Genomic DNA, 27,504 nt, shown 5'->3' on the forward strand with positions numbered 1-27,504 from the left:
CTAAGTACAACGAAAGCCTAGGCACTGCATATGCAACAAAGACAGAGGTGCAGAGAGGAAGACAGACCAGTAGGGAACAGGGGACTTAAGGGACACCATGGGGGCAAGTTCTCCAAGTTCTTTAGCCTCATCTATCCTAGCCTTGAAGCAGAAGGAGTTGGTAACCCAGAAATGCCTATGGGCACAGAGAACGAAAGGCCTCGAGAAAAGCCTGCTCCCTCTACACAAAAGACCAGAGAAGGGGCAGCCTCACAAAACAGGAAGCTTCTAGGCAACAAATGTTCTACTCCAGCCAAACAGCACAGAAAAAACTGTGTTCCCCAGTTTCTCCCATGCCAGCAAAGGCTGAGTGGGGAGCCTAAATGTACATCCTCCCCAGGCTGAAAATAGACACCCCAGTGCCACCATGGGTAGGAGGGGTGCCAGGGGAGGCTGAGCAGGGACCTAGGACTATATCATCCTTGATGGCTAGCAATGAACATCCTGCACCCCTGCAGTAGTAGAGACCACATTGGGAGTCTAGACACCACCCCCTCCCCAATTGGAAGTAATGGGTAGTGTCAGAAGAAGTCTAATGGAGACAGAATTCTCACCACCATCCAATAGCAATGAGGCTGCTCTTAGCTCAGTGTTAGTAGAGACCACATGGGGAGATAAACTCCCATCCCAACTCAGCATTAAAGGAGGTTGAGAGAGAAACATGGACTTTTGCCTCCACCCCTCAGTAATGAGCCAGTGTGCCCAATTGCCCTGTTAGAGCCCTGTCAAAGACTTGGAGATGCATTTTTGGGGAAGCAACATCAAAATAATGACAACTATTTCTCTTCATATATTCATATTGTTTTACACACTGCATCTTCTTACAAGCTACTATAATAGCTCCCTAACATATATTCCTCCCTCTAGTTTGGCCTCCAAACTGATGCTAGAGTTATCCTTTAAAACAGAGCTCTGTTGGTATCACTTGGGATTAAGATCTTCTGAGATTCCCAACTGCTTACAGGATAAAAGCTAAATTCTTATCACAAAAACAAAAACCTTCCCAACTGCAGTTTAAGTCTGGTCTGATCCATGATCCATCTCTGAAAATGTCAGCTTTGTCTATACGTCTGTGTTCAGGTCATTTTCTCCAATAGAATGCCTTTCTTCCTCCATTCACCTGTTAAATTCTGACTCATGTTCACAGTTTTCAGCCCTACATCATCTGCTCTGTAGAACCATTTCTGATCATCTCAAGAGTTACTAAGTACATAATTGTTGGAAATTACCACAAACTATTTTTATAGGACTTATTATCTATCTCTTAAGCATTACAGAACTCCTTAAGGGAAAACCAATATCTTATTTGTATACTTATTTCCCAGCCCAAACATGCTACCCCAATTAATGAGCATGTCCAATTCAGTTTTAGACTATAGTGTAAACTCTAAGTCCCAACTTCCAAATAAGATGTGAAAAATCGGAAATAATGCTCCCACTCTCTAAACAATAACAACAAAATAAAGATAAATTGTGAAAATGACACATTTTCTTAAACTCATCGGAGACCTGAGGTCACATAGCAATCAACTAATTCAGAAGTTGCAAAATGAAATCTCTTTTAAAGGGAGAAAGGACCCAAGCATTTGCTTGCCAGGGACAAATGCTGGATTTACCCAAGCTGATAGAAAGAATTAGGTTAGCATATACAAGGAATTGCCAAAGGCTGAGTGTGGACTAGCGCAAGAGTACAGAACTCACTGGAACCACAAATCCAAGGAAAATTGAAACCTGCTTAGAAGCGCATCTCCAAAAAACTCACCTGGTGCTTCCAAGAAAGACTGAGGCAGGACAGAAGTGGAGAAAGCTTTTCTCATAGTACAGTTCTGAAGGAGGGAAGGAGCAGCTGTTACAGGAGAGATAAAGTCTCGGTGAGATCCTTCTTTATATATCCACTATGCAACAAAAGTCTTAAGCCAAAACTTAAAATAGAAATACCAAATGACCCAGTAATTCCACTTCTAAGAACTTACCTCCCAAATAAAGCAGAATCTCTGGCTCAAAAAGATATATGCACCCCATGCTTATCAATGCATTATTTACAATAGCCAAGATATGGAATCAACCGAAATGTTCGCCAATAGATGAATGGATAAAGAAGATGTGGAACACATACACAATGGAATATTACTCAGCCATAAAAAGAATAAAATTCTGCCATTTGCAACAATATGGATGGGCTTAGAACCACAGGTTTTTGTCCATTTCCTAGAAGGAACCTGCTGTTATTCATCACTTGCTGTTTGCTACTGTGGTGGGGTTATATTGGAAGCTTCTGTTTTCTGCTATTCTTAGAGCTGCCTACGTTAGGGTTCCTGTGCCTTGGGGTTAGGGCCTTCTCAATTAACCAAGAAGGAACCACTTAGGTGGTTACCATGGGGGAGATTTTGGGGTGGGTAGGTAGGGAGGGTGATGGGGATAAAGGGGCACAAAAATCTCAATCCTAATATAAGTTGGTCATGGGAATGTAAGTGTAGCATGGAGACTATAGCCAAAAGTTCTGTAACATCTTTCTATGTTGAAAGATAGTAACTGTACTCATTGGAATGAGGATTTAATAATGTGGGTAACTGTTGAACCACTGTATTGTACACTTGAAACCAATATAATATTGTGTATCAACTATACTTCAATCTTAAAAAAAGCTTCAAGCCACTTGGGGAAAGAAAGCAAATTCTGTCACCCTTGGAGCACGGGTAAAGACACATCAAGGTAGATATATAGAACAGAATAAAAACCTGCTCCTCTGGAAAAGGAGCAGAGAGAAATCCTGGGATCAGACCACTGGAGATCCCCTGCCTCTCAGGAAGGGACAGGGGAAGTCCCCAACCCCAAGGCACAGGAACACAGCACCTGCCCAAGGCAGGCAGCTCTAAGAACAGTAAAAAACAGAAACTTCCAACACAACCCCACTACAGCACCAAACATCAAGTAATGAATAACAGCAGGTTCCTTCTGGGAAATGAACAAAACCTAAAGAGAGAGACCCTCTCTGAGACACAGGCAAAAAGAAGAAACTCAAAACTAAAGATGGAGCAGATTTTGACAGCTCTATAGCAAACAAGCCCTACCCTAAACACAATGTAAGAACAGAGAATTTTGAAGCCTATATTACATTGAGATTAACAGTAACAACAATAAAACTCAAACGCAGATAAAATTCTGACCAAATTGACTCAACTAAAGGCTTTATCACACCAAAGGCCCAGCACTAGAAAAGATAATCTATTTCCAGATAGAAATACTATTTACTATCCCTACATATGATGTTTGATTTTCAATAAAAAATTACAAGACAAGTAAAAAAAGCATAAAGGAGGAGGCAGAGCCAAGATGGCGGTGTGAGTAGAGCAGTGGAAATCTCCTCCCAAAACCACATATATCTATGAAAATATAACAAAGACAACTCTTCCTAAAATAGAGACCAGAGGACACAGGACAACATTCAGACCACATCCACACCTGCGAGAACCCAGCGCCTCACGAAGGGGGAGAGGAAGGCCACAAACCAACAAGAAGGAAAGCTCTTCCAGCCGTCACTCGTACCAGCTCTGCAAACTATCTCTATCACCATGAAAAGGTAAAACTACAGGCAGACAAAGACCACAGAGTCAACACCTGAGAAGGAGACAGACCTAACCAGTCTTCCAGAAAGAGAATTCAAAATAACAATCATGAACATGCTGACAGAGATGCAGAGAAAAATGCAAGAGCAATGGGATGAGATGGAGAGAAAAATGCAAGAGCAATGGGATGAAGTCCGGAGGGAGATCACAGATACCAGGAAGGAGATTACAGAAGTGAAACAAACCCTGGAAGGATTTATAAGCACAATGGATAAGATGCAAGAGGCCACTAAAGGAATAGAAACCAGAGAACAGGAACGTATAGAAGCTGACATAGAGAGAGATAAAAGGATCTCCAGAAATGAAACAATACTAAGAGAACTGTGTGACCAATCCAAAAGGAACAATATCCATATTATAGGGGTACCAGAAGAAGAAGAGAGAGGTAAAGGAATAGAAACTGTCTCTGAAGAAATAATTGCTGAAAACTTCCCCAAACTGGGGGAGGAAATAATCGAACAGACCATGGAATTACACAGAACCCCCAACAGAAAGGATCCAAGGAGGACAACACCAAGACACATAATAATTAAAATGGCAAGGATCAAGGACAAGGAAAGAGTTTTAAAGGCAGCTAGAGAGAAAAAGGTCACCTTATAAAGGAAAACCCATCAGGCTATCATCAGACTTCTCGACTGAAACCCTACAGGCCAGAAGAGAATGGCATGATATATTTAATACAATGAAACAGAGGGACTTCAACCAAGGATACTGTATCCAGCACGACTATCATTTAAATATGAAGGGGGGATGAAACAATTCCCAGACAAGCAAAAGCAGAGGGAATTTGCTTCCATAAACCACCTCTACAGGGCATCTTACAGGGACTGCTCTAGATGGGAGCACTCCTAAAAAGAGAACAGAACAAAACACCCAACATATGAAGAAAGGAGGAGGAGGAATAAGAAGGGAGAGAAGAAAAGAATCTCCAGACAGTGTATATAACAGCTCAATAAGCGAGCTAAGTTAGGCAGTAAAATACTAAAGAGGCTAACCTTGAAACTTTGGTAACCACGAATCTAAAGCCTGCAATGGCAATAAGTACATTTCTCTCAATAGTCACCCTAAATGTAAATGGACTTAATGCACCAATCAAAAGACATAGAGTAATAGAATGGATAAAAAAAGCAAGACCCATCTATATGCTGCTTACAAGAAACTCACCTCAAACCCAAAGACATGCACAAACTAAAAGTCAAGGGATAGAAAAACGTATTTCAGGCAAACAACATCAAGAAGAAAGCAGGGGTTGCAGTACTAATATCAGACAAAATAGACTTCAAAACAAAGAAAGTAACAAGAGATAAAGAAGGACACTACATAATGATAAAGGGCTCAGTCCAACAAGAGGATATAACCATTCTAAATATATATGCACCCAATACAGGAGCACCAGCATATGTGAAGCAAATACTAACAGAACTAAAGAGGGAAATAGACTGCAATGCATTCATTTTAGGAGACTTCAACACACCACTCACCCCAAAGGATAGATCCACTGGGCAGAAAATAAGTAAGGACACACAGGCACAGAACAACAGACTAGAACAGATGGACCTAATAGACATCTATAGAACTCTACATCCAAAAGCAACAGGATATACATTCTTCTCAAGTGCACATGGAACTTTCTCCAGAATAGACCACATACTAGCTCACAAAAAGAGCCTCCGTAAATTCCAAAATACTGAAATTCTACCAACCAATTTCTCAGACCACAAACGTATAAAAGTAGAAATAAATTCTACAAAGAAAACAAAAAGGCACACAAACACATGGAGGCTTAACAACATGCTACTAAATAATCAATGGATCAATGAACAAATCAAAATAGAGATCAAGGAATATATAGAAACAAATGACAACAACAACACTAAGCCCCAACTTCTGTGGGACACAGCGAAAGCAGTCTTAAGGGGAAAGTATATAGCAATCCAGGCACACTTGAAGAAGGAAGAACAATCCCAAATGAGTAGTCTAACATCACAATTATCGAAACTGGAAAAAGAAGAACAAATGAGGCCTAAAGTCAGCAGAAGGAGGGACATAATAAAGATAAGAGAAGAAATAAACAAAATTGAGAAGAATAAAACAATAGCAAAAATCAACAAAACCAAGAGCTGGTTCTTTGAGAAAATAAACAAAATAAATAAGCCTCTAGCCAAACTTATTAAGAGAAAAAGAGAATCAACACAAATCAACATAATCAGAAATGAGAATGGAAAAATCATGACAGACTCCACAGAAATACAAAGAATTATTAAAGACTACTATGAAAACCTATATGCCAACAAGCTGGAAAACCTAGAAGAAATGGACAACTTTCAAGAAAAATACAACCTCCGAAGACTGACCAAGGAAGAAACACAAAAGTTAAACAAACCAATTACGAGCAAAGAAATTGAAACGGTAATCAAAAAACTACCCAAGAACAAAACCCCCGGGCAGGACGCATTTACCTCAGAATTTTATCAGACACACAGAGAAGACATAATAGCCATTCTCCTTAAAGTTTTCCAAAAAATAGAAGAGGAGAGAATACTCCCAAACTCATTCTATGAAGCCAACATCACCCTAATACCAAAACCAGGCAAAGACCCCACCAAAAAAGAAATTTACAGACCAATATCCCTGATGAATGTAGATGCAAAAATACTCAATAAAATATTAGCAAACAGAATTCAACAGCATATCAAAAGGATCATACACCATGACCAAGTGGGATTCATCCCAGGGATGCAAGGATGGTACAACATTCGAAAATCCATCAACATCATCCACCACATCAACAAAAAGAAAGACAAAAACCACATGATCATCTCCATAGATGCTGAAAAAGCATTTGACAAAATTCAACATCCATTCATGATAAAAACTCTCAGCAAAATGGGAATAGAGGGCAGAATTGGGAACTAGACAGGGATGCCCACTCTCCCCACTGTTATTTAACACAGTACTGGAGGTCCTAGCCATGGTAATTAGACAAAACAAAGAAATACAAGGAATCCAGATTGGTAAAGAAGAAGTTAAACTGTCACTATTTGCAGATGACATGATATTGTACATAAAAAACCCTAAAGACTCCACTCCAAAACTACTAGAACTGATATTGGAATACAGCAAAGTTGCAGGATACAAATTAACACACAGAAATCTGCAGCTTTCCTATGCACTAACAATGAACCAATAGAAAGAGAAATCAGGAGAACAATTCCATTCACCATTGCATCAAAAAGAATAAAATACCTAGGAATAAACCTAACCAAAGAAGTGAAAGACCTATACCCTGAAAACTACAAGTCACTCTTAAGAGAAATTAAAGAGTACACTAACAAATGGTAACTCATCACATGCTCATGGCTAGGAAGAATTAATATCATCAAAGTGACCATCCTGCCCAAAGCAATATACAGATTTGATGCAATCTTTATCAAATTACCAGCAACATTCTTCAATGAACTGGAACAAATAATTCAAGAATTCATATGGAAACACCAAAGACCCCGAATAGCCAAAGCTATCCTGAGAAAGAAGAGTACAGTCGGGTGGATCTCACTCCCCAACTTCAAGCTCTACTACAAAGCCACAGTAATCAAGACAATTTGGTACTGGCACAAGAACAGAGCCACAGACCAGTGGAACAGATTAGAGACTCCAGACATCAAGCCAAACATGGTCAATTTATGGTGAATTAATATTTGATAAAGGAGCCATGGACATACAATGGTGAAATGACAGTCCCTTCAACAGATGGTGCTGGCAAAACTGGACAGCTACATGTAGGAGAATGAAACTGGACCATTGTCTAACCCCATACACAAAAGTAAATTCAAAATGAATCAAAGACCTGAATGTAAGTCATGAAACCATAAAACTCTTAGAAAAAAACATAGGCAAAAACCTTTTAGACATCAACATGAGTGACCTCTTCTTGAACATATCTCCCCGGGCATTTAAAACAACAGCAAAAATGAACAAGTGGGACTACATTAAGCTGAAAAGCTTCTGTACAGCGAAAGACACCATCAATAGAACAAAAAGGAACCCTACAGTATGGGAGAATATATTTGTAAATGACAGATCTGATAAAGGCTTGACATCCAAAATATATAAAGAGCTCACATGCCTCAACAAACAAAAAACAAATAATCCAATTAAAAAGTGGGCAGAGGAACTGAACAGACAGTTCTCCAAAAAAGAAATACAGATGTCCAAGAGACACATGAAAAGATGCTCCACATCACTAATTATCAGAGAAATGCAAATTAAAACTACAATGAGGTATCACCTCACACCAGTAAGGATGGCTGCCATCCAAAAGACAAACAACAACAAATGTTGGCGAGGCTGTGGAGAAAGGGGAACCCTCCTACACTGCTGGTGGGAATGTAAATTAGTTCAACCATTGTGGAAAGCAGTATGGACGTTCATCAAAATGCTCAAAACAGACTTACCATTTGACCCAGGAATTCCACTCCTAGGAATGTACCCCAGGAACGCAGCAATCAAGTTTGAGAAAGACAGATGCACTCCTATGTTTATCGCAACACTATTTACAATAGCCAAGAATTGGAAGCAACCTAAATGTCCACCGGTAGATGAATGGATAAAGAAGATGTGGTACATATACACAATGGAATACTACTCAGCCATAAGAAGAGAGGGCGAATCCTACCATTTGCAGCAACATAGATGGACCTGGAGTGTATTATGCTCAGTGAAATAAGCCAAGTGGAGAAAGAGAAATACCAAATGATTTCACTCATCTGTGGAGTATAAGAACAAAGGAAAAACTGAAGGAACAAAACAGCAGTGGAATCACAGAACCCAAGAATGGAATAACAGGTACCAAAGGGAAAGGGACTGGGAAGGATGGGTGGGTAGGGAGGGATAAGGTAGGGGGGAAAAGAAGGGGGGTATTAAGATTAGCATGCATGGGGGGGAGGGAGAAAGGGGAGGGCTGTACAACACAGAGAAGACAAGTAGTGATTCTATAACATTTTGCTATGCTGATGGACAGTGACTGTAAAGTGGTTTATAGGGGGGACCTGGTATAGGGGAGAGCCTAGTAAACATAATATTCTTCATGTAAGTGTAGATTAATGATAACAAAAAAAGAAAAAAAAGAAAGAGGGATTACCCCTTGATAGGATAAAATTGAGTGTAAATCGACGATTAATGCATGCTCTAAATATCCTTAATTTTGATCACTTAAAGGGTGTCAGATGATTGGCTATGGAGGTACATTTTTCTGATAATATTCCTTTCTCTTAAAAAAAAAAAAGCAGTTCCTGTGTGGTGACCTCCATTGAGTTCTACACAATGGTATAAAGGGCATATCAAAGTGTGGGCAAAGGGTCTGTTTGTGTTTATACAGAGGATCAAAGCCTAATTTGGCTACCCAGAAAATGAACTAAGATACGATATGAAGAAGAACTTCCAACATCAGCACTCTCTGGAAGAGTCATACTAGAAGATGATCATCAAAAAACCTCAACAAAGATCCAGGCAATGCTGCAGTTGTAGCTGCTGCATTCATCCCACCGGTTCCTGGACTTGCCATTGGAATGAAGAAGGAGATATCTAAGCTGGCCTGTGCATACAGTAAAACAACAAATTTGACTGGATCTATACTGTTGGAACTCAACCAAGAATTAGGAGAAGTACAAGTTGTAGTGCTTCAAAATCTTACGACTACAGACTATCTACTGTTCAAAGAACATATGGGATGTGAACAGTCCCCAGAAATGGGTTGTTTTAATTTTTCTGATTTCTCTCAGACTGTTCAAGTACAGTTGGATAATATCCACCATATCATAGATAAGTTTTCACAAATGCCTAGGGTGCCTAACTGGTTTTCTTGGTTTCACTGGAGATGGCTGGTAATTATAGGTCTGCTTTGGTTATGTAACTGTATTCCTATTATGTTAATGTATGTGCACAATTTAATTAGTAGTTTAAAACCTATACATGCTTAAGTTACTCTACAAGAAGATATGTCAAAGAAATAATCAATCTTCCCATGTTATCTTCCGTCTGCTACCTCTATAGCTTTTCTTCTTCCTTCCTAATCACAAACCTTAAATAGAATTCGTGACTCATATCGAATTTACTGAGTATCATAATTCTTCCAAGTGGTAAAGATACCTCAAGACAAATGCTGGGCATAAAAGCCACAGGGCATAAATCTGCAAAGAAGTAAAAAGCTAACCTTTTCAAACAATACTGCCTCTCTCTCACTTACCAACTTTACATTTCCCTGTATGGCCCCGGAAGATGACTGGTTAGCCAGAGATGGGTAAGATTCCTCAAGGGAGGAACAACCTAAGACAGGCACAGTCGCAGAGGGGCCATCAGGTGAGAAATTGGGGATCAACAGAGGTGAGACTTAGAACCTCACCCCCCCTGTTTTGAGAGAAATCTTCTGCATCTGTGGATGTTTTATTGCCCTTGTCTAGCTTGGATTAACACTTAATCTACAGGCACACACCTGATCATCTAAATTTGCTCTCTTACAGCACTAAACTATGTTTTCTACCTTTATCTTGCATCTACCTACCACTTCAGCATTTTATTAAAAATAATAATAATAATAAGGGAGAAATGTGGGATTCACATATAAATCAAGTATAAAAATCAAATGAATATTCATATTTGGACTGATTGTTTATAGTTCATAATGTGTGATCAAAACTGAAAGTTTCTGTGATGACTGCCCTTGTACTGTTCACCATGTAAGAACTTATTCACTATGTAAGAACTCGTTCACCATGTAAGAACTTGTTCATTATGCTTCAGAAGATTGGAGCCTGATGAGAATTAGGCTTGGGATGGATTAATGATTGTACATTGAGCATTGAGTCCCCTGTACAGAATTTTATTGTTGTTAACAACCATTTGATCAATAAATATGAGAGATGCCCTCTCAAAAAAAAAAAAAGCATAAAGGAAAAATTTACTGTCAAGAGACAAAGAAATCGAGAAAACCAAATTCAGTTGATGAAACTACCAGGCAGGGAATTTTAAATAGCTATGATTAAAGTATTAAGAGCCACAGTGGGAAAAGGAAGAAACATGCATGAACTGATGGGGAATTTCAGCAGAGACTAAAATTCTTTCTTTTAATATTAAATCAAAATGCAAGAAATGAAAAACATGGTAACAGAAATAAAGAATGCTTTTGAAAGATTTTATACAGCCAAAAAAAAATAGTAAACATTAAAAATATATTCCTTTGTATAGTACTACCCAAACTAAAATACAAAGAGGGAAAAAAATGAAGGGAAAAAAGCACTCAAAAGCTGTGGGATGATATTAAATGGTCTAACATTTGTGCAACTGGAATATCAGAAGGAGAAGCAGTAGAGAATGAATTCGAAGAAAATATCTCAAGAGCTGATGGCCAAGAATTTTCCAAAAGTAGTGACACTCACTTAAACTATCGACATAAGTAGGTCAAAGAAAAAGCAAAAAAATCAAGTACCAGAATACACACACACACACACACACAACCCCTAGATGCATCCTGCTGAAAACCACAAATATACACAAACTCTTTAAGGTAGTCAGTGGAAAAAAGACATTTTACATTCAGAGGAACAAATGTAAGAATTATAACATACTTCAATTATGAACACTATGAAAGCCATATGCAGTGGAACAGCAAATTTAAAGTGCTGAAAGAAAATAACTGTCAACTCGGAATTCCATAGCTACCTAAATATATTTCAAAAAATAATCAATACTTTTCAAACAAACAATTAAGATAGTTCATTAGCAGCATACATGCACGAAAAAGTTAAAATTAAGAGTGCTTCAAATGGCATAAACGATGTAAATACAGAATTCCTTACACCTTATTTTAATCATTCTGAGAGATAATCAACCGTCTAAAGCAGAACAGTATGAATGCATTTAGTATTTATTGGTTGTATAAAAATAAAATGTATAACAACAATAAAACAAAGGCTGGGAAGGAAGAATTGGGAATATACTGTTGTAACATCAAATTATAGCTCAAGCAGTAAATTTTAATTCAGAATAGACTGTAACTAATTAAGGATAAATGTTATAAGTCTAGGATGACTATTAAACTTTTTCTAAAAAGATATAAATAATGAAACAGAGTGGAGATGAAATGGAATCTTAAAAATACTTAGCCCAAAAGAAGGCAGAAAGAAAACAGGATAAAAGAAGCAAAGAATAGAGGAAACAAATAGAACAATCCAAAAAAATAACAGATTTTAATTCAACAATATCAACAATTACATTAAATATAAACAGTTAAAATGGACCAATTAAAAGTGAAAAATTGTCAGGCTGGATAAAAAAGCGAGACCCAATTATATGGCATGTACAAGAATATCACTATAAACATAAAAATAAAAATGATTTAAAATTAAAGAATGGAAAAGAGTATATTATGCCAACACAATCAAAAGAAAGCTGGAATAGCAATATTAAAATCAAAGTCAAGAAATATTACCAGGGATAAAAAGGTATATTATATAATGACCAAGAGGTCAATTCACCAAGGAGACACATATTTCTAAAATGTGAATGAAGTTAAAAACAGAGTTTTGAACAACATGAAAAAGCTGGCAGAACTGAAAAGAGAAACAGTCCAATTTACAAGTACAGTTAGAAACTTCCATATTTCTCAGTAATCAACAAAACAAAATCAGTAGACAAAATAAGTTATTAAATATATGGAAAATAGCTTCAAGCAACTTTAAGTAATTTATAATAAACACTGTGTTCAATAACAGCAAAATACAGTCTTTTCCAGTATACACGAAATATTCAACATGTCAGAACATGTTCAGGATGACAAAACAAACCTTAACTAATTTTTAAAAACTAAAATCATATAAAGTATGTGCTTAGACTGTAATTGAATTAAGCTAGAAATTGGTAATAGAATGTTACCTAGAATATTCCCAATATTTAGAACATGATCAACACAGTTTTAAATAAATCACACATCAAAGAGGAAGTCAAAGGGAAATTAGGAAACATTTTTAATAGAATGAAAACATCAATATTTCTGGATGGAGATAAAGCAGTTCTTAGAAGAAAATGTATACATTAAATAATTAGAGTAAAAGAAAGAACAAATTATACCCAAAGCAAGTAGAAAGAAGATAATAATAACAGCAGAAATAAAAAAATTAGGACCAGAAAAATAAAGAAAAATTAATTAAACCAAAAACTAGTTCTTTGAATATATATATATATTTAAAATATAATCATCTACCCAGACAGGCCCCACACCCTGCAAAAAAAGAAGAGAAAAATCATCAATATCAGGAAATAAAGATGGAGATCACTATAAACTCTACAAACATTAAAAAGATGGCAAAGAAATACTATGTTCATACACTTGACAATATAAATGAAATTGAAAAATTTTTTTTTAAACTGTAAAAATCACTCAAAAAAAACATATAACTTGAATAATCCTATATAACTAAAGAAATTAAATTTGTATTTCAAAATCTTCTCACAAAAAATTCTGGGTTTAGATGCCTTCACTGGAAAATTATAGTCAACTTTTAAGAAATAAATAATTCCAATTTAATACAAATCTGTCCAGACCATAAGAAAGGAAAAGCATTTCACAACTCATTTTATGAAGCCAACATTCCCCAAATATTCCAACCAAACAAAGATATTGAAAGAGAAAAAAGCTGAAGACTAATATCCCTAATGAAAATAGAAGACAAAAAAAGTTCCTTAGCAAAATACCAGCAAACAAAATTCTGTGAAAAGAACAGTGTGCTATGTTCAAGTGGATTTTATCCCAGGCATACAAGATTGGTTCAGCACCCAAAAATTAATCAGTGTAATTCATTTCAACAGACTGACCAAGAAAAATCATATGATTATCTCAACAGATGCAAAAGAACTTTTGACAGAGCTCAACACCCTTTTCAATAAAAACTCTCAGCCAACTGAAGTAGGAGGGAAATTCTTCATCATGGTAAAGAATATCTACACAGAGCTACGAAATGATAGTGAAAGACAAAGCTTTTCCACCAAGCTTAGATCAAAGCAAAAATGTCCCCTTTCACCATTTTTGTTCAACATGATAATATGGTGAAGAGAAATAAATAATAGACACAGATATCAGAAAGGAAAAAAATAAAACTGTAATTTCTATCAATGATTATATTGTTGTCTGTGCAGAAAATCCCAAAATAGCTACAAAAAGCTATTAGAACTAATTGGTAGATTTAAGGAGATTGCATAATACAAGGTCACCATCCAAAAAAATCAATGGAATTTCTATAGACTAGCAAGTAGCAATTGGAAATTAAGAGTTATAAAAGTATTATTTACAATAGTATCCCCCAAAAAAGGAAGTAGTTAGGTGTAAGTCTAACAAAATCTGTATGAGACCCATATGCTAGAAACTACAAAGCAGATGGAAAAATCTAAGTACTAAATAAATAAAGTGAAATACAATGTTCATGAATTGAAAAACAAATATTATTGGCACATCAGCTTCTCCAAACTGATCTATAGACACAACACAATTCCAAATAGAATTTTCCTGTAAAAGTCAATAAACTTATTGTAAAAAATACATGGGTAAAGCAAATAAACTAGAATAGTCAAAACAGCTTTTTAAAAATAAGGTTGGAGGGCTCACACTACCTGATTTGAAGACCTACTATAAAACTATGGCAATCAGGACAGTGTGATATTGGAGAAAGAACACAAATATAGATTAATGGGAAAACAGAGAGAGTCCATAAAAAAGATCCACAAATATATAGATGATAGATTTTTTACAAAGATGCTTAAGCATATAATGGGGAAAGGATAGTCATTTCAACAAATGGCTAAATAATGATTGGACATCTATATAGGGAATAGAGAACCTCCAACCATACCTAACATCATATAAAAAAAATTACTTCACAGTAGATCATAGCCCTAAAGGTAAAACCTATAAGTGTAAAATTTCTAGAATAAAATATAAAGAAAAAATTGTTGTGACCCTGGATCATACAAAGACTTCTTATATATGATACTAAAAGCACAATTCATAAAAGAAAAGTTTGGTAAGTTGAATTTCATCTAATTAAGAATCCCTGTTCGTTGAAAGACATTGTTAAGAGAATGAAAAGACAGGCCACAAAACTGGGAGAAAATATTTATAAATCATGTACCTGAAAAGTAACTCATATGCAGAATATAAACATCACCCTAAAATCTCAAAAATGAGCAAACAATTCAATAGAAGTGAGCAAAAGATTTGAAGACTTTACCAAAGAAGCTGTACAGTTGACGACCACATGAAAAGATGCTCAATGTCATTGGTTTTAGAGAAATGCAAATTAAAGCCAAATGAGATGTTTAAACCTCCAAAGGACCTGAGATTTTACCTTACTTGTACACAAACAAGTTAGCCTGCTACAGTTTTACAAACAGTGAAAGAAGGCACAAGACTTCTAGGTCAGAGATAAAGGGCAGTTAATTACTCCCAGTGCAGCAACATGGGCTTTATATTTCACACTGGTTCCCCACTCTCCAAGTATCATGGGGGCAACAAGGAAGCACGTTTACATAGATGCTGTTCATGCAGCATGGGTTTATGTCAGAGCCAAGAAACACAAAGTTTGGTAAACCTCTATCATTTGCAAGCAAATCTACCTAAGCTTTTGCCCTGAAGAGACATTATTAGACTAGACAGCAAACAAATCTTTCCTCTGCTTTGGAGGGAGATGCTATCTCTGTCTTCCAAGGCTCTTTGTCATACAAACATCCCTGGAAAGATAATCCAAAATAAAAGGCTGTTAGAGGATGTGCTCACAGGATATGCAAAAATGTGAGACCAATGGACAATTATCTCCCAATCTGAGCTGTCACACCTATGAGAATGGCTTAAAAAATTTTTTTAAATAACAATACCACCACCACAAGTACTGGGTCAGGATGTAAGTGAGTGTAAATCTCATACATTACTTTTGGAATATGAAATGATACTCTGGAAAACAGTCAAAGTTTAAAAAATAAAGTTAAACATATACTTCCCATATGACCCAGCAATCCCATTCCTAGGTATTTGCCTAATTGAAATGAAAACATATTCACACAAAAACCTGTTTTGCAAATGTTTATAGCAGCTTTATTCATATTGCTGAAAACTGGAAACAACCCAAATATCCCTCAACTGATTAATGAATCAACAAACTGTGATGCATTCACGCAATGGAACACTAGCCAGCAATTAAAAAAAAAAGAAAAGCAAGCTACTGAAACACATCACATGGATGAATCTCAAATGCATCACCATAGGCACATTATGAAAGAAGCCAGACTCAAAAGGCTACAAACTACTATTTCCATTTACCTGACATCCTGGAAAAGACAAAATGATAGAGACACAAAATATATCAACAATTGCCAGCTGCTGAGGTAGGGAAAAGGATTGGCTGCAAAGGGACATGGGGGAATTTTGAGGTGATGGAACTGTTTTATACTTCGATTGTGTCACTGGTTACACAACTGTGTGTGTTTGCCAAAACCCACAAACTTTACACTCAGGAGAATAGATTTTACTGTATGTAAATTATACCTTGAAAAAGAAACAAAAAAGGAGAGTATATGTTTAACTCAAGAGTCAGTCTGAGATATCAGCCTCTTTCTAATCATGGATCTTGGGTACATTCTCAAACTCCTTAAGCATCAATTTTCTCAACTGTGAATGAGAATAATAATAATAATATCTACCTTTTAGAGTTATTAGCTTTCCTTGTTGCTGTCCCATCATTAATTATTATTTACTGTTCTGTTAAGTGTCTATCATTGTGCTTAGTGGTAAGAATACAGAAATGAATCTGTGGCCTCTGCCTTCCAGGAGGCGACAACCTAGTAAACAAACACCTCCTCAATAGACAAATGAACACAATTGGTTTTTTGCCTTTAGATTATTACCATTACAAAGATGAACAAAAGCCAGTATTAAGCACCTATTAAGCCCAAAATTCATGTTCATAATTTTAATATAGTTCAGCTTTAGCGATAATTTTCTAAAATAGGAGGAGAAATTTCAAGTCAAATCTAAAAAACCCTATTGGTAGCCCAGATGTTTGTAGAATTACCTCTGCAGATAACTTTTAAAAACTTTAAATTGCATTTATTTATAGTTCATCATATTCAGAAAAAAATCAGCCCAAAAAAATAATTTGTTTTTCACAAATTTATTCTCACATTTCAATGTTATTTTAATTTGGGTCTGAATATCAAAAAAACATTGTAAAAAGAATATGAGATTTTGTTCCCTCATTTCCTAAGACTTCATGTACCCAGATAAAACATGTCCCTGAAAAGATAAAGCTAAGAGGAATCACTGAAAATGCATGAAGAGACTATGAAGTATTCTAGAAAAGCCTGTTACCTCCAAGAAAAATATTAATAACTTCACCTTTACATCACATAAAAGATCCAATAATCTGTGAGCTCTGCATGTATTACAACCACACTTTGAATAAACACACCCAACACCTTTCTCTGTATATCAACCAAATAGAATGTCCCTACTTTAGGCTTAAAGTATTTGAAGCATGAGAAATTCATGACAGAACATATTATAGCTACACAGTTAATTGCATTTGCATGATATTCATTATTCATTTATTTAAAGGCCCATTATATGCTCAGTTCTGAAAGGCTAGAAGCTCAATAGGCAGTTTGTTTTAAATGTGTCCTTTCCACTCAAGGCTAAAAGAAAATCAAGCTATTCTTATTTCAAACATTTCCTATCTACTGTCATCTCACATCACATCTTGGTGAAACACTGTGAGAAGTGTTCTTGGAGTGTTATCAACTAAAAATTTTGCAACAAGGATGGCTTTTTGCACAGGATTTCACACTGAATAAAATAGTAACATCTAGAGATTCCTAACCTAGCGAAAAAAAGAACATTTTAAAAGATATTTTAAAAAGCATGACATATGCACAGGGACTTCTCATACAGAACCCACAGACTCATTTTTACCATTTCACTACTCAGAACTACTTGTTTTGGAATATGGAGCCCACAAACATGGATCTTCCAAAGTTTAATATATTGAAAATATTCCTGAGGATTACATCTCTAAATAAGAAGCGAGTATAAGGAAAGGTTGAAGACAGAGAAAAATAAAGTTCATATGATAACTAAAACAAGTCAAAATAAAATGAGTATAATTCCCTTTGGAAGAACCCAGAGAAAATGATCACTGGCTAACTTACCTTGCTTCTTTCCATTAACATTTTCTCAAATGCCAGAGAGCTTGCTCAAATGTTGTGTTGAAGGTCACTCCTGCTTTTCAAGGTGACGTTCTTCCTCAGCAATAGAAGGAAGTGCATGCAGTGGCTTTTGGTCATCAAGGGTCGAGTTAGACCACTGGGACATTATGAAACATGAGTCCTTTGCATGTTGGCTCAACCTACAGCTTAAACTTTAGGTAGAATCCTGAAAATAACTATTACAACAGAAAAAATGTTCCACTTCAAAAATCATGGAATTTCTATCTTCTTGACTCCAATCATTGCCTTGTTCTTCATCTTCAAAGTAAGTTTCCTGAATCTGAATATCATCTAAGTCCTGGTCTAGCTTGTCACTCAATTTAGAGTCCTGTTTGCTTCAGTTAACCAACGAAGCAGATAACTTATCTCCTGCTTGCTGGAGAACTTCATAAACCCAAGATATCCAGGAAGACAGGTTGGAAGAAGTTCGGAGCATCCTGAGACTCCACAGCCAACACCATGCCAGCTATCTGATGTCTACAAGTCTGTTTGTTCAGTTCCTTCAGCACTCTGGACTTAGTGTGAACTACAGAATAAACATGATAAGAAATTAAACTGGAGGTCTTTTACTGGCTGTGAATATTTCACTCTCAAAACTTCTTAGCTGAAACAGAGGAAAGAAATACTTACACCTGTTAAAGTTGCAACCTTAGACCCATCACCAGATACCGACAATCAATGTCAAACAGCATGTGGGGACAAAAGAGATCCTCATGGAAATCTGAAAGCAACTAAGTAAAAATGACTGTAGAAGTCTAAATGTAGATTATTTCAATGTCTATTCACTGTGCAGGCATGTGCAAAACTTCCATTAGAAGAAACGGGCTCTATTCATGTGGATTGAGAGAAATCTATCCCCTTAGGCCATACTTAACAGTGTGAAAAGGATAAATGAATCTACATTAAGAGGCAGTTGGACATGTCATTTCAAAATATAAGAAAGGTTGAATGCTTCATCTATGAGCCTGCAGATCCCAGAGAGCACGCTAATAAGCATCTCTGCTTCGAGACACAAAGATTTATCCTTTCAAAGGAATGGGTACCTGGACTTAAAAAGCTTTTAACAAATCTTAAAGTGGGATTTTTTATTTGTATGCAGTTTCTGGAAATTTTATCTACTCTTGGGGAGCAAACCACCACTGAAAAACTGAGGGTGGCAAGTGGGTCACACAGCCCTTTGGAGATGTGTCCCTGGCATCTCATCGCATTTGTCTGTGCTCCAGCCTCTCGAAGGCAGCCTCCCACAGCCTGAGAGACTCCTGATGGATGCTTCTTCCCACAGCATTCACAACCTGAAGAAGGCAGCTACAGGACCTCAACAGAACAACAGGGCACAACGAAGACTCTAGGGCTAGCTCTACTTTTACATATATACATGCATACCAGTATATACACCTTACATACGCATATCTATGTGTGTGTGTGTGTGTGTGTGTGTGTGTGCCCTTACACTGCTTGTCAACAGCTCATGATGAATGAAATGACAGCAGAGCCTAAATTCATTGCTTGTACTTAATCTTCCCATCTCTTTTATAGCAATAGCTTCCTTCTGACTAAATCTACCAGCAATCCCATAAGTTTCAGCCCTGTTGATTTCAGGCTACTGCATGTGATATGACTGCCTACATTCTATCCTAAAGACTTCTGCTTAGCTTTTGGGACAGCCATTCATGTATGCACTGATTCATTCAATAAATTAATATTGATTAAGGGCCTATTAAGTGCTGGGCACAATGCCAGGTATAAGATAACCCTGAGGTCTCTGTCCCCATGGATTCCACATTCCAGTTAAAGGGAAACTGAACTCTCTGCACTTGCCCCTTGTGCTGAGTAACTCATGTATCTGTCCTTTAGGCTCTTCCTTGTTTCCCATCAACTACTTACAGCAACCAATCATCGTCCTATGGTTTCTCCTCCTTGCCCTTTGTTCTCATTAGCTGGAAGAGTTGACCATCCATAAGCCTCAATTAAGTTTTTTTAGAACCCCAAAATATACATCTCCAGCACTTAGCTCAGTTCCTCTTTCCAGGCTTTTATGTCTGGTTCTCTAAGACAGTGATTCTCAAACTTTGAGTCAGAATCACCTGGTGAGCTACTACAGAGCACAGGCACCCAGGCTCATAGAACAAGTAATCTCTGGGCCTTTATATCTTTGTCAAGTTTCTCAGGTGATTCTGAAACCCACTGAAGTCTGAAAAATGCTTATCTAAGGAAATAGCTACCCCTAGGTCTCACCAAAATCTCAGTTTCAGCTCAACAAAACCTAGCCATCACTTTTGCTATGTGTGTAATACTAGACTCACAGCATGCTAGTGGCTGTGAATTTCTCTCTTTAACACTCCCCCATTCCAATTTCTGCTAATTTGGGGTCTATGAAGACTCGCCTCCATTTTATTTTTTATCGTGTCCCCTTTCCCCACAGTGTGATTTCCCTACATCTTACATACATAGTTGGTCCAGTCTGCATGCTTCCCCAGCTCAATGCACCATTGAGTGTTCTCACCATACCTGATCTATCAGGATTATACCTCATCTCCATTCCTGGAATGGAAGTTCTCTGTAGGGCAGGATTGCCTGTTTTGTTCTCTAGTTTATTCCCAGTGCATAAAAGTGTGCCAAGCACACAGCAAATTCTCAATAAATGATTAATGAATGCTACCTAAAATTGTGCATAGAACAGTGTCTAGCATATAGTATGTACTCAAATTCATTAAACTGATGAATAAAACCTACTCAGAATTGTTGAAAACATCTTCATGTTACCACAGAAACCCCCTGCTTGGTCACATTAAAGAGCTCTTTCAGTGTTTGTTCCGCCCCATTTCTCACCCACAGGTTTTTTGTTGTTTGTTTCTCCATAAATATTTTACCCAAGTTATTAAGCTTCAGGCCACCACAGACCCAGAAAGTTCCCTGAGAAATCACTGGGTTTAGCTTCTACCACTGTCCTTTGGGTACCCAAAACATTTTAAGACAGAAATGACTTGTCTTCCTCAATAATCCTTTCATTTTATTATACACAGAAAACTTTGTTTTCATATTCACTCTAAAACCTTTGAATTTAAGCCAGCATTTTCTTGTCCAATCTTTAAACAAGTGACAGTGCATGCTCTTGGTCTCATATCTCTTTGTCTTCTGTCATCTCTATCCATCAAACCCTCATGGCAGTTTTCCTAAAAAATAAAGCTTACATCACTCCCCTCGTTTAGAAAAACGAGAACAGAAACAAAAGTCCCTTATGGTTCCCTATTACTTATACTGTAAAACTAGAGCACCAGCAGCCCCTCTGCCAAAATCACCATTCGCTTATGTCTATCGATGTGGGGTTTTTTAAAAATTAATTTTAATGGCTCCAAAGCACACACACCTCATCTTTCCCTATTGTATATACCCACTTTCTTTGCTCACTTCTGTATAAGCCTGCCTGATCCCTGCAAGCATCTGAATTCTCCAGCCTTACCCTACAGGATAAAGTTCACATTCTTTACGAGGCATACAAGAGGAGAGAAGCTTAAAAAAAACAATCAGTGTCGGCTAACTGGCCCTATTTCTAGAGGCATCCTCAAGGCCTCTTGCTAGGGATCAACTCTTAAACTGCTGATCACTGGGTGTGGGAGGTCTGGGGGTACACCAGGATGATGGGAGAGGCCTCAGATTACTGGTTATGTATCACCCAGCTTGGAACTATTTCAATATTTTCAAAACTCACAGAGCCCTATCTTTTGTTCTTACTGAAGATGTGCACGCGCTGTCTCCAACAGTGCAGCCCCACAGTGAGGACCCGCCGTTCCTCACCAGCCCTCGCTGTGATGTCCTACAGGCCAGTCACACGAGCACATGAAGCGTTTTCCAAAATGACTGTGCTCTTTCCTGACCTGTGTTTGCTCTGCTCAGGGAGCCTTCTCTCCCTAGCCTGCTTGGTGAATATTTCCTGGCCTGCCTGGTAAATACTTACTTGTTCTTTATAATGAAACTCCTCTTGCTTCCTATATTAACTCTGTCTATGATCATAGGTGTGGCCTCAGAGTGCTTTGAATGTGCCTTTAGGATATAAGGTTTCACTTGGTATGGTGTTATTCCTCTTCCAGTGGACTATGAGACTGTAAGGGCTGGGACTAGTTTTAGACTTAATAGCTCTGACTCACCCACCGTAGGGACTCTATGTTTATTGAATGAATGAATGAAAGTTCTAAAGAAACATTTTAAAGCTATGTAGCTCTGAATCCTTCATTTTTTTTCCTCTTTAAAGTGGAGTAAACTCGCTAGATGACCTCTAACAGTTCCTTTCTGCTTTGAGACCCAAGAATTTAAAAGTGTGGGCCAAAAAGCACCATATTATTGAAGCTGGGTATATTTAGTAGAAAGTTGCCTTTTCAGGAATTGTTCTGTAACTTTTGTCAATAATCACTGTCCAATAATGATGGAGTGACTGGGAAGAGGCCAAATCTCAGTCTATATATGAAATAGTGTCTAGTTGTTGCATTCCAAAATAATAACAAAAGAAGGGCACCTACAACTAAGAACCTGAAAAATCACCTGGTTAGTAATACTGGAGACCTTTGATTTATACTAAGGCAAAAGGGCTAAGTGCTGGCAGAGCAACCAGGGAGATATGTTTGCTGTTTAGGTAAATTTCAACTTGACTCCTAGGGCACACCAAGCATAATACCAAATACACATCTGCTATCCTAGTTTCTTGCAGTCAAGAAGAAAAAGTAGCTTCTGGTGTCATAATGATGATAATAATAATAAAACCACATGAGGAAAAAAAAGATAGTCTAGGTCCCTGGATTAGAAGGAAAAATGTATATTAGGTCTGTGGCAGCTAAGAAGGCTCATTATTTGAATTAAAATAGTTCATGACATTTCAACATTATTGAAGTATAAAACAAAACAAAAAAAGGTTTGTGTGTGTGTGTTTCTGTTTAACATAAAAGCTCCTATCACAAACATGACCAGGGAAGGTTTACAACCTCTGCAAGTACTCAGAATAAACTAGCAATCTAATAAATAACTAGTAACAATTGATAAATAAAAATGAAAGGAAAGCCATTGATCTATTCCTAAGAGCTACATTTCCTTAAATTTCATTTTGATTAGAATTATGTTTTAACTATAAAAATGTTTAATTAAGGTTATTTTAAACATAGGGCATTACAAAACAGTAAAAAATTAAAGAATTGTATTTCTGTAGGGGAAAAAATCTATCAAATTCTTGAGCCATATGCTTTATCACATATTTAGATCATCCCCACGAAGGGTAATTGTGAACAGAAAAGAATAGTTCCATACCCAGAATAATAATGCTCATGGTCCTTTAAAAGCTGTTATATATTTCTGACCTCATTTTCTATCTGATGACAGATGCATGGAGGAAGGGAAAGAGTTATGATCTAAGAATTACCATGCTTCTGGAACTATGCCTTAAAAATCCACGTTATTTTGGAGAAAGCTAAAGTGGAAACCTATATGCCTGTGTGATTTTTAAAGGATTATCAGCTCCTGGGGAAAGTCAGACACATTCTGAGAAAGAAGAAAATGTTTCCAATAATATAGTCCCCAGGTAACCAACCCCAAATTGAAATCTTATACAAGTTCATCTACTGAAATGTGCTTATGTTGAGCATTTTTTGAAGGAGAAATCACATTGGAAAAATCTGTCCTTATTCTCTACTAAGATCTGTAGGACAGTCAGAAATAAAGCCAAGAATGCTGGGTTCATTTAAAGAGCCTTGTTGCAGCCATTAGGTAACTTCCTCGTGTCATCTATTAGAGGTGGGTTATTTATTATTGACTTCCTAGAGTGGTCATGAGGCTAATTAAATCTAATTTTCATGACAATTATCATGCCTTTAAGAGAAAAGCATTTTGCATTATTACCTAGTAGAAACAAGAAGGATCAGAAAGATGAATAATGCATGGAGTCAAAATAAGAAACACAAAATGGCTGCACTTCATCTTTAACATGATTCTACAGGTATTTTCTGTTAAGAGCAAATTTGTTATGTGGGTAGGAATATGTGTGAGATGGAATATCTTTTGTAGCATTTGTCCAAAATGTGTTCTAAATGCTGGAATCTTAACAAATATAAAAATGGAGTACTGAGGACTTTTTGTGTCAACAACATGAATAAAATACAGCCATATTTTTATTGCTAGGGGAGGACCAATCCAAAAGACCCTTTACCACTGGGCTTCAGGGGAGCAATTAGTGTAAAGCAAAATGTGAAACTTCCCTATAATCAAAATACATTTCCATAAGTAGACACTGAGAAAAATGAGAGAAGAAAATAAATAGCAAAGATTTCAGAATCACACAAACAAGGCTTGGTGTTGGATCTTCCCTTCGTTGTGTTATAGCACAGCACAGAGAAAATTGTGTTACCTGGGTGCACCTAAATGTTCTTCATCTGTATTATGGGGAGCTTTACCTCATCTTGCAACTCACTACAGAAATTAAATTACGCAATGCTTCTAAAGCACCTAGAACAGAGCCCAGTACCTAATGGGTACTCAATATCAGTTATTCAAAACTAAACATTTTAAAAGGTAAAAACATTAAACTCTTGAAATATATTTCCTAATGTACTAAGACATCAGAAAAATGATTCTACCATTACAGTTAACACCTACCAGACACTTTACAGTATGCAATGTTTTTTGACAACTTATCTAAATAAAAATTCTGTGAAAGATATCAACCTTCCCATATTATGGTTGAAAATACTGAAGCTCTGAAAGGGTGAGTGACTTAACCCAAAATTCACACCTACACTAAAAAAATGGATCTGCTATTCCGATTCCCCCTTGCTTTAACCACTATTCCAAATCTTCACAAAGTGCCAATAAGACAATGAAGACACTGGAAAGATGTGAAGATATTTTCCTAATAAGTGGCTAAATGTGGGGTTCAAATCAAGGTTGTTTGACTCCAAAGTCTATTTTCATTCTGTTTCTACTCTACTGTGGCTGCCTGTTTCATTAATGAAACTTTTAAAAATGAAAACTTAAAATTACTTGCAAAATAAATGAAATGAAAATTTTTTAAAAATCTAAAGTATTGGTTAGGTCAGGGAAGGCTTACTTTAAAATACATTTTTTACACTCTATCCAACAGTTTTGTATTGAGAGCTGAAGATCTCAAAAAGACTAAGGTTGGCTCCAGCAAGAGTTACAAATTACTCAGGGTTTTTTGCCATTGTAATAAGAGCACCTTTTAATATTCTCCTAATTTCATAAGTCCACTGAGTATTTTGGAATATCTGTTATGTCCAAGGCATAGATTTAAATATGCTTCACAAATACTTAGTGGTTTTATAAGCACATAAGGTTTTCAGCATTTCCAGAGGGACTATTTAAAGGGGCTTTAATAATATAATTTTAAGAGACTGTCACCACTATTGCATAGAAACCTATTTTCAGACTCATAACACAAATTTTATCAATAATTTAAGAATGAACTATATTCAACTAATATTTACCTTTTTAAAGACCAAATCAAAATGAGGAAAAATCTCATATTCTATCAACCTGGCTAAAGCGATCACAATAGACTCCTGACATGGGTGCACCTGTGTTTCAAGGCCATTGGCAGAAATCAACTAGCTCCAAATAAAGGTTATTCTGAAATCTCAAATAACATACACAATATGAAGGAATGTAATTAGAAGGTAATATAATGAAGTTGAGAAAAGCAAAATGCAGGCACAATCAACAGGAATTACTCTCGGGCTAAGAGATTTACCAGATTGTTGATTTTTGTCCCAAGAGAAGAGATAGAAAACATTACTTGCATCACCTGAAAATGCGCTGGGCTTGAAAATAATGGAAAATTATGGAATTAAGTTAATTGTAGCCTTCTGCAGATAAATTAAGCAATATTCTAAATGTGATCAGTCTTTGTTAACATTTTTATTAATTATGAAAGTAGTATCAGCCCTTTGAAAGTTTAGTGACAAAAAATAAAAGGGGAAAAATAATTTATAATCCCTCTGCCATAACACATCTCTGATTATTTTTGCACATTCTTCTATCATTTTTCCTTGGGATTTGCATTGAGTTGTAATCATATTATGTAGAACCGAAGAGTTATCTCTAACAATTCTTTATCCTTTATCTAGAATTCATCACCAAGGTCTACCCATTCTTCCATCTAACAACTCTTGAATTTATCTGCCTTTTCCCACCTGCACAGGTAATGATTGAATCCAATTCACAATTATCTTCCGCCTGAAACACTCCAAAGACTCTCAAGTGAGCTCTTTGTGTTTTTCCCCTCTCCACAGAATAGAGCCATTCAGTGTTTGAGATGATTTAAAATTGCTTCCCATTGCTTTAGGATACTGTCCAAAATCCTCCACAGGATTTGAAGGTCATGCATGGTTTGACCCCTTTTTATCTTTAACCACCCTCCATTGGCTATCTATTCAGTCTCTCACCTCCTGCTCTCAGCATCTACTCACCAGGCTCCTCCCACTGGCTGAGAAAGCTCCTCCTTGCAGGCTTCCACCCCTTGTTCCCCAAAGCCCATTCATCTTTCAGCACTCAGCTTATGCTTAGGCTTTGCTTTTCAGAATGTTTTGCCTGGTGTCCAGACTCAGTTATATTGCCCTGAAATATTCTCTCAAAGCCTCTCTTACTTCTTCTCATTAACACTTACTACAGTAGTAACTGATTGTTGGCTTCCTTAACTATTTCTTTTAACACTTGTCTTCCTCACTAAGCTAGAAGCACCATGAGATCAGGTAGCAGGTTAATTTTTGTCTTTGCCCTATTGTCAGCATCTGGTTGAATGACCACCATAAGTAGGTGGTCAATATTTTTTAATATCTCAATACACACACACACACACACAATCCTATATCCTACTTATTTATTTAATATTTTTAGTGTATTTTCATGTTTCTTCTAGTGTTTTGTGTTTGCCATTTTTAATGACTTAATATTGTGAAAACGAAATTTCCTAGGAGGACCTGAATACCTTTCCCCAAAATTCAACCTATCAAAGTACCTATTCTTAGAATAATATGCAATCCTTTACATCTCAAGAAAAAATTTCCAGTATTCTCCAGTAATAAAATGTAGTTACATTATATTAATTTAGACATCACAAATTTGACATATAAGAGCTTTGACAGGAGCTAAGCTAAAGCTTACTTCTATATTTTCTATTAAAATAAAATTAAAAGGCAAGCTAGCTAAACAAGATCATCATCATCATCAAAATGATGGTTCCAGTATTATATTTACTTTTTTCATTAAGTGGTTAGGAGAAGGGCTAAGGATTTTCTTCTCAAATCAGGTCCCAGGTACTACAAATGTCCATGCTTCTGGTTCATAAATACACTTTGAACAGCAAGGTTTTATTAATGTATAACTTAAGGTCATAAAAATTCACCCACTCTAAGTATAGAAAGTTCAATGATTTTTAGTAAGTGTATACAAGTTGTGCAACTGTTACTATAACCCATTGTTAGAACGTTTTCATCATCCCAATAAGACCTCTCAAGACCATATACAATTAATCCCCATCCCCACC

General features: G+C 36.6%; 1 protein-coding gene across 1 annotated transcript in view; it reads right to left on the reverse strand.

The window, feature by feature from the left end:
• Positions 1 to 27,504, reverse strand: part of SYT16 (synaptotagmin 16) — a 159,309-nt gene that overhangs the window by 102,473 nt on the left and 29,332 nt on the right.

Source organism: Manis javanica, chromosome 8 (genome assembly GCF_040802235.1).
Source record: "Manis javanica isolate MJ-LG chromosome 8, MJ_LKY, whole genome shotgun sequence".
Taxonomy (NCBI): domain Eukaryota; kingdom Metazoa; phylum Chordata; class Mammalia; order Pholidota; family Manidae; genus Manis; species Manis javanica.